The 8,458-nt window shown below is 48.7% G+C and overlaps 1 pseudogene; it reads left to right on the top strand.

The window, feature by feature from the left end:
• LOC140427399 (protein phosphatase 1 regulatory subunit 12A pseudogene) overlaps nucleotides 1–5,544 on the top strand; it is a 44,968-nt pseudogene extending 39,424 nt beyond the window's left edge.
• Nucleotides 5,545–8,458: the final 2,914 nt, after the last annotated feature.

An 8,458-nucleotide genomic window follows, 5' to 3' on the forward strand; every position in this document is an offset into this window, starting at 1 on the left:
CCAGTTGGGAGTGGTGGATCGCTGGACTGGCCTTTGTCAATGGGCCCCCAGCCGTGCGGCGTACTCCGCGATCACGCTGATTCCCGGGCCCTGGAGAATCACCGGACGGGCGCCGGGCCCGATTTCAGCGTGAAATTGGACTCTCCGCCCCTCGGCACAGGGCTGTGGAGAATCCAGCCCTACAACTCTCATCCAAGTTATTAATATATATTGTAAATAATTATGGCACCAGCAGTGATCCCTTGGCACTCCACTAGTTAGAGTTTGCCATCCTGAAAATGTCTTTCATATCCCAGCTCTCTGCCTTCTATTAGTTAGCCAATCCTCTAACATTCTAATATTCAACCCCCAACACCATGGGCTCTCCTCTTATTAAGTAGCTTATTGAATGCTTTTTGGAAATCCAAGTATGTTACACCTATTCGTTCCCCTTTATCCATTTGCTCGTTGCCACCTCAAAGAATTCTAATCAATCTTTCAGGGATGATTTCCCTTTCATGAAGCTAAGTTGACTCTGCGTGATTATTTATGTATTTCCAAATGCTCCTCTGCTATTACATCCTTTATGATGGACCCAACATTTTCACAATGACAGGTGTTAGCTAACAGGCCCATAGTTACCTGTTTGTTGTCTCCCTCCCATTTTGAATAATGATATTACAATGTAAGTTTTCCATTCCTCTATCAAAAATATAAAGGTTTTGGGGAGATTACTATCACTGTATCCACTGTCGTTGTAGCTACTTCCTTTAATATCTTGGCTTGCAACCCATCAGGCGAAAAGGATTGATCGACCTTCAGCCCCATTAGTTTCCCGAGTTCTTTTTCTCTAGTGATAGTTGTTGTATTTCTTTCCTCCCGCCATTTGCCCCGGAATTATTTAGTATTTTTGGAATGTTATTTGTGTCTTCTTCCACCATGAAGACTGATACAAAATATTTGTTTACTACTCTGCCGCTTCCTGGTTTTCTATTATTATTTCCTCAGTTTCATTCTCTAAGGGGCTAATCTTCACTTTGGCCTCTCTCTTCCTTTTTATGTCTTTAAAGAAGCTCTTACTGTCCATTTTTATATTAATTGCTAGTTTACTCTCATCGGTTATCTTCTTCCTCTTTATTATTTTTTGGTCATCTTTTATTGTTTTTTTTTAAACTTTCCCAATCCTTTGTCTTACCAGTAATCTTTACCATTGCCTCTAAGCCAGGACATCAGCCTAGAGTGCAGGAGAGTATGCCAGGAACAACATCAGGCGTACCTAAAAATGAGGTGTCAACCCAGTGAAGCTACAATACAGGACTGACTGCTTCTGTGCCAAACAGCAAAAGCAGCAATTTATAGACAGAGCTAAGCAATTCCACAACCAATGGATTTGATCTAAACTAGCTCTGTAGCCCTGTGTCATCCAAATATGAGTGGTGGTGGAATTAAACAACTCACTGGAGAAGGAGGCTCCATAAATATCCCCATTCTCAATGCTGAGGGAGCCCAGCACATCAATGCAAAAGATAACCTTAGAGCATTTGCAACAATCCTCAGCCAGAAGTGCCAAGTTGATGATCCATCTCAGTCTCTTCCAGAGGTCCCCACCTTCACAGATGCCAGTCTTCAGCCAATATGATTCACTCCACATGATTTCAAGAAATGGCTGTATCCGCACTGAATACAACAAACGTTATGGGTCCTGACAATATTCCGGCAATAGTACTGAAGACTTGTGCTCCAGACCTTGCCACACCCCTAGCCACACTGTTTCAGTACAGCAACAACATTGGCATCCACCCAGCAATGTGGAAAATTGCTCAGATATGTCCTGTACACAAGAAACAAGACAAATCCAACCTGGCCAATTACTGTCCTATCAGTCTACTCTTGATTATCAGTAAAGTGATGGAAGGGGTCACCAACAGAGCTATGAAGTGGCACCACATCAGTAATAACCTTGCTCCCTGATGCTCTATTTGGATTTACCTCCTGTGTAAGTCATGCCCCGTCCCCTTTCCCCTTCCAGCAATAATTAGATTTGTCATAGATTGGGAGCAGGACATTTTGCTCTGAAGTCCAAGTTCAGCGGTAGGCACAGAGGCGGGAGTGATTCTCACTGTGGTGGGTGAGCGGGATGGCTGAAAATATGCACTCTTGCACTGTTCAGCTCATTACTTATGCATCTATGCAGAGCACAGCGCACCTCATGGTGGGGGTGGGTAAGAAGTCGCCATTCCCATCATTATCTCATTGGGTCTATTGTCCAGTCGCTATATTTAAAAGGCACCCAGACAGCCTTTCATCACTCAGCCTGCCTCCCCAGTCCAATCTTTGCTTTACCCTTTCCCCGCATTCCAGCATTCACCTACCTCCCCTGCCTAGCCTTCATTGCACCCTACACCCCATTTCTACCTTCTCCTGCTCCTTCACCGCACCCTACCCCCCTTTCCACTCTTTGCCTGCCTCTTGTGTCCAGACTTGCTGCTGCTTTTGCCACCAGCACACAATATGAGTGAAGCTATGAGTGATTCACAAGAAGGAACAAAACAGCATTTACGGGCCTCATAGCCACAGAAGATGTGAAGTTCGCCAGGTGCACAGCACTTATCTACAGTTGTAAAACTGAATGTTCTAGTTTCTGACTGGCAGGAAACGTAATTCCAGATGGCCTCTTAATGAGTATGCATGAGATAGTAATGTATGTGAAAGGGCATCCTGGCACCTTTAAAGTCCCGAGAACAGAATTCCAAAAGTTCATCCCATAAGACCATAAAACCATAAGACATAGGAGCAGAATTAGGCCACTCGGCCCATCGAGTCTGCTCCTCTATTCACTCATGGCTGATATTTTTCTCATCCCCATTCTCCTGCCTTCTCCCCATAACCCCTGATCCCCTTATTAATCAAAAACCTATCTATCTCTGTCTTAAAGACACTCAATGATTTGGCCTCCACAGCCTTCTGCGGCAAAGAGTTCCACAGATTCAGGCTGAAGAAATTCCTCCTCATCTCTGTTTTAAAGGTCCCTTTAGTCTGAGATTGTGTCCTCTGGTTCTAGTTGTTCCTACAAGTGGAAACATCCTCTCCACAGAGTTTCAATAAGATGTAAGTGTAAGTTTCAATAAGATCCCGCCTCATCCTTCTAAACTCCAATGAGTACAGACCCAGAGTCCTCAATCATTCCTCATACGACAAGCTCTTCATTCCAGGGATAATTTTGTGAACATCCTCTGGACCCTTTCCAAGGCCAACACATCCTTCCTTAGATACCGGGCCCAAAAATGCTCACAATACTCCAAATGGAGTCTGACCAGAGCCTTAAACAGCCTCAGAAGTACATCACTGCAGAGCGGCATGTGGCGCAGTGGATAGCACTGGGACTGCAGCACTGAGGACTGGGTGCGACCGCGGCATTGGGTCACTGTCCGTGTGGAGTTTGCACATTCTCCCCGTGTCTGCGTCACCCCCACAACCCAAAGATGGGCAGGATAGATGGATTGGCTACGCTAAATTGCCCCTTAATTGGGAAAAAATAATAATTCAGTACTCTAAATTTAAAAAAAGAAGTACATCCCTGCTCTTGTATTGTAGCCCTCTTGACACGGAAGAGCCAGCAGGCGGCAAATAATGAGCTGCCACCGCTGCCGGAAACCCCACCGCAGGCAGGCCGGAAAACCCTGTCGGTGATCTCCTGATTCATCTTCCCAAAATATAACCACTTCACACTTGGATGTGTTGAAATTTACTCTGCAAGTTTACCAATGTTTTCTTCCAACCTCTTTCAATCCACCTCAATGTTAACGAACACCACTCCATTTTTTTATAAGTTCACATTTTGAGAATAAATTTCAGCAATACTGGGTGGGATTCTCTCACCCCGGGGCAAGGCCAGAGAATCACCGGGACCAGCGTGAATCACGCGACGCCGGTGCGACGCCAGTCGGGGGCCGCTCTACGGCCACGGCAGAAAAGCCGAGTCCCACCAGCACCGTTCACACCTGCTCTTACCCGGCAGGATCTCGGCGTGGATGCATCTGGGGGCGGCCTGGTGGGGATGAGGGGGGTCCGACCCAGGCGGGGGCCTCCGCTGTGGCCTGGCCCGCAATTGGGGTCTACCGATCGGCGGGCCGGCCTCTCGGGCTGGGGGCTTCTTTTGTTCTGCGCCGGCCCCAGTAGCCCTATGCCATGTTGCATCAGGGCCGTCGCGGAGAAGGGAGCCACTGCGCATGCGCGTGGTGGCGCCGGTCCCACTACACATGCGCAGATCCACAGTGCCCATCTGACGCCGGGGATCGGCATCTGGAGCGGCGTGGATCGCTCCAGTGCCATGCTGGCCCCCTGTAGGGTTCAGAATTTCAGCTCCTGAGGGCATGTTGATGCTGTTGAAACGCGACGGCGTTTACGACGACATCAACACTTAGCCTCAGGATCACAGAATCCCACCCAGTGTTTCCAGTGCTGACCCTGTTGAGATCCCACTTCCGAACTCTTATTCCTTTCTTTTATAAGTAATTTTGAAGGGATTTGGACGTCACTGGGTAGGCCGCCCTTTATTGGCCTTCCTTTTGTACGGGCCATGAAGAATCAACACCGAGTATGTTGAAATAAAATCTTCCTTTATTTTACAACTACTATCATACAAGAAAAGTAAGGAAAGTCACTATAGTCCCAGATGACTGTAGGTTGCTTTCCCCTTTAAGGGGGAGAGCTGACCGGCGGTGATTTAATCTGAGGATCACATACCTAAGGCGAGGGGCAAGGTTGAGAAGGCGGGACACTCATGAATGACAATAACTATTATATACAGCTCCAATGGTTCCCGACTGCGTATTCTCTAGTTGGTGTTTTACTGGCTGACTCTATATATACATAGGCAGACATTATTAACTGTCTCCTTTCCTCTTATCGGGGAGCTCAAATTCTGCAAGATCCATGGGATAGTTAATCATCCCTACCCTGTAAGACCCATGCAGGTTATAACACATCCCTAATTGCTCTTCAGAAGGTGGGCAAGCCAGCTATCCATTCTGCTACTTGTCCCTCGACTCTACACGCTCCGCTTATTTTTTCTGTGGCACCTTCACAAATGACTTTTGGAAACCTCAATATAATGCACCTACCTCATTACCTTGTCTACTTTCTCTGTTAACTGTTTAAAAAAAGTTGTGTCAAGAAAAACTTTCCCTTTTTGAAATCCCCATTGACTATTCATTATTGTACTTGGGTTTTCAAGATGTTTTGTTCTTTTTTTCTTTCATAGGGATTCTATTATTTTTACTGCTGCCAATGCTAAGCTGGCAGATTTGAAATTCCCTTAACATGTTTTGAAGTGAAAATGAAATGAAAATCGCTTATTGTCACAGGTAGGCTTCAAATGAAGTTACTGTGAAAAGCCCCTTTAGCCCTGTACTAAACCAGCCCCTTCTCCCTCATGTAAAAAATACAAAATTGTTATATGAGAAACAAATTGGTGAACTGGATTTCTTATCCTTTTTACAGGTACGGATCAAATGCCTAACTGAGAGTAAGAGTTTTGATATTTCTGTGGGAGTTATGTCATGATTTTCTCATCTGTCAGAGATGTAGGTGGTTTCAAATCAGTTATATCTTTGAGTTTGCCACAAAGAGGGACGGTATGGAGATCCCACACTCTGGATTCACACAAACATGATGAGAGGATTTATTAGGGATTTCTCTCACACAATCTAAGATGGAGAACTGAAGCCCACGCATACACTCATTGCTGATGCCACTACAGATCACGTGATGCTTCATCAGCAGAGATATATCCTCTGATACATAACATAACAAAATCGAAAGGTTCTGGAGTAATCTATCAAACCCAAACACAAAGCAATAGATGAAAATCATTTCAAAGTCCACCAGAAATGATATTTGGCAACTGGTGCTGTAAAGCTCTCCTGACACAGCACTATCAATGATATTAATGAGGGCAAGAAGCCAGGAAAGCTACCTGCATACACTCTCCAAAAGCAAATGCAAAGTGGAGTGGTGGCATCAATTACGGGAACAGATGGCAAACTCACCTCTGACCCTACTGAGCCAAACAGGGAATTTCAAAGCTACAGCATGTAGCTTTCATACAGAAAAAATGAGAGCCAGCTCAGCTCAGGATTATACGCTGGCATACTATACCCTGAAAATATTCCCAGTTCTCCTTTTAACTCAGCTGACTGCAGGAGCTGGGAACATGGCCAGATGGGCAAACTCCTGAAAGGCTTTTGGTTAGCATCTTTACACAGCCTTCCCATTGCAGGCTTGCAAGGACAAAAACCATGACTGACATCATGGGTGGCTTGATGGCACAGTGGTTAGCACCACTGCCTCACAGCACCAGTAACCCGGGTTCGATTCCCACCTCGGGTGAGAAGGAGACGATTTGGCCCATCGAGTCTGCAACGACCTTCCGACAGAGCACCCTACCTAGGCCCACTCCCCCACCCTATACTTCTCAATTGTAGGGATTCTATGGATTACAATCCTTGCAGTTTTGGCATTTCCTGCTGTATCTAGTCAATAGAGAATAAGGGTGTTCACCCCCTGGACTCACCCTTTCACAATTCTCATTGCTAGCTAATCTAAATTCTGTTGCACATATCCTATCCCACGCTTAATCCCACTGTAAGAAACTGGGGTCTTTAATAAACTGGTATTTTCTGCATGCTATCGAACTCCTATGTGATTCACTAAACAGCATTAATTATTGAAGTGTTTTATCACTTCCAAACAATGAAGAATGCAAGCACAGAATCCAAAAATTCTGTGGCCCAAGAATCCAAAAGTCTTACACACACATTAGGCGGGATTCTCCCGAATCGGTGCGATGGCCTGACGCCGGCGTAATAAACGGCACGAACCACTCCAGCGTCGGGCCGACCGGAAGTAGCGGAATTCTCCACACTTCCGGGGGCTAGGCAGGCGCTGGAGGGGTTGGCATCACGCCAGCCGGCGCCGAAGGGACTGTGCGAGTTAGCGCATGCGCAGAACAGCAGGCGTGGTTCCGTGCATGCGCAGGCCGGGCGGCGTATTCTGGCGCATGCGCAGAGGGGTGTCTTCTCCGCGCCGGCCATGGCGGAGCTCTACAGGGGCTGGCGTGGAAGGAAGAAGTGGCCCCATGGCACAGGCCCGTCCGCAGATCGGTGGGTCCCGATCGCGGGCCAGGCCACCGTGCCCCCCCCCCCCCCACCGGGGTCGGATCCCCCCGCACTCCCCCGAGGACCGCACCAGCCAACTTACTGCCAGGTCCCACCGTGTGGGACCATGTCCAATCTACGTCGGCGGGACTGACCAAAAACGGGCGGCCGCTTGGCCCATCGGGGCCCGGAGAATTGCCGGGGGGCCGCTGCCAATGGCCTCCGACCGGCGTGGCGTTGTCCCCGCCCGAAAACCGGCTCCGGAGAATACGGTAGCTAGCGTCGGAGCGGCGGGGCGGTTTTTGAGCATCGCTCTAATCATAGATTTATCATAGAATTTACAGTGCAGAAGGAGGCCATTCCGCCCATCTAGTCCGCGCCAGCCCTTGGAATGAGAACCTTAACTAAGTCCACACCTCCACCCTATCCCCATAACCCATTAACTCCACCTAACCTTTTTGGACACGAAGGGCAATTTAGCATGGCCAATCCACCTAACCTGCATCTTTGTACTCTGGGAGGAAACTGGAGTACCCGGAGGAAACCCACACAGACACGGGGAGAACGTACAGACTTCGCACAGACAGTGACCCAAGTCGGGAATCGAATCTGGACCCTGGAGCTGTGAAGCAACAGTGCTAACCACTGTGTTACCGAGCCGCCCGTTATTAGCTAATGATTAGTTACCTGGCTTGTTGTCCTTAATTCTTGATTCTGCCTCTGTGAATGACTTGGGTTATTTTTTGTGCGTCAAAGGTACTTTTTGATTGAAAGTTACTATTCAAAGAAAGTTGTATTAATTTTCACTTCAGCTTGGGTTGTGATCGAAGCTCACGGGCGGGATTCTCCAAAATGGAGGCAGTGTTCGCGCCATCGTGAACGCCGTCGAGGCTCACGACGGCCGAAACGGCCCCTCTCCCGACCGATTCAGGGCCCGATAATGGGCTGGGAGCGGCGCCGCGTCATTTACACGTGCCAGACCTTGGCGCCGCGTAAAGGCGGCGCCGCATACATGACGCGGCCGGCGCCGCATAACTGGCGTCACCCGCGCATGCGTGGTTGCCGTCCTCTCCGAGTCCGCCCCGCAAGAAGATGTCAGACAGATCATGCGGGGCTGCGGAAGAAAGGAGGTCCTCCTTCAGAGAGGCCAGCCCGACGATCGGTGGGCACCGATCGCGGGCCAGACCCCCCCCGGTGCAGGATCCACCCCCCCCCCCCCCGCCCGCAGGCTGACCCCCCAGCGTTCCCGCACTGTTCCCGCCGGCAGCGACCAGGTGTGGATGGCGCCGGGGGGAACCCGCCGTTTTGGGATGGCCGCTTGG

This window comes from Scyliorhinus torazame, chromosome 7 (assembly GCF_047496885.1).
Source record: "Scyliorhinus torazame isolate Kashiwa2021f chromosome 7, sScyTor2.1, whole genome shotgun sequence".
In the NCBI taxonomy this organism is placed as follows: Eukaryota; Metazoa; Chordata; class Chondrichthyes; order Carcharhiniformes; family Scyliorhinidae; genus Scyliorhinus; species Scyliorhinus torazame.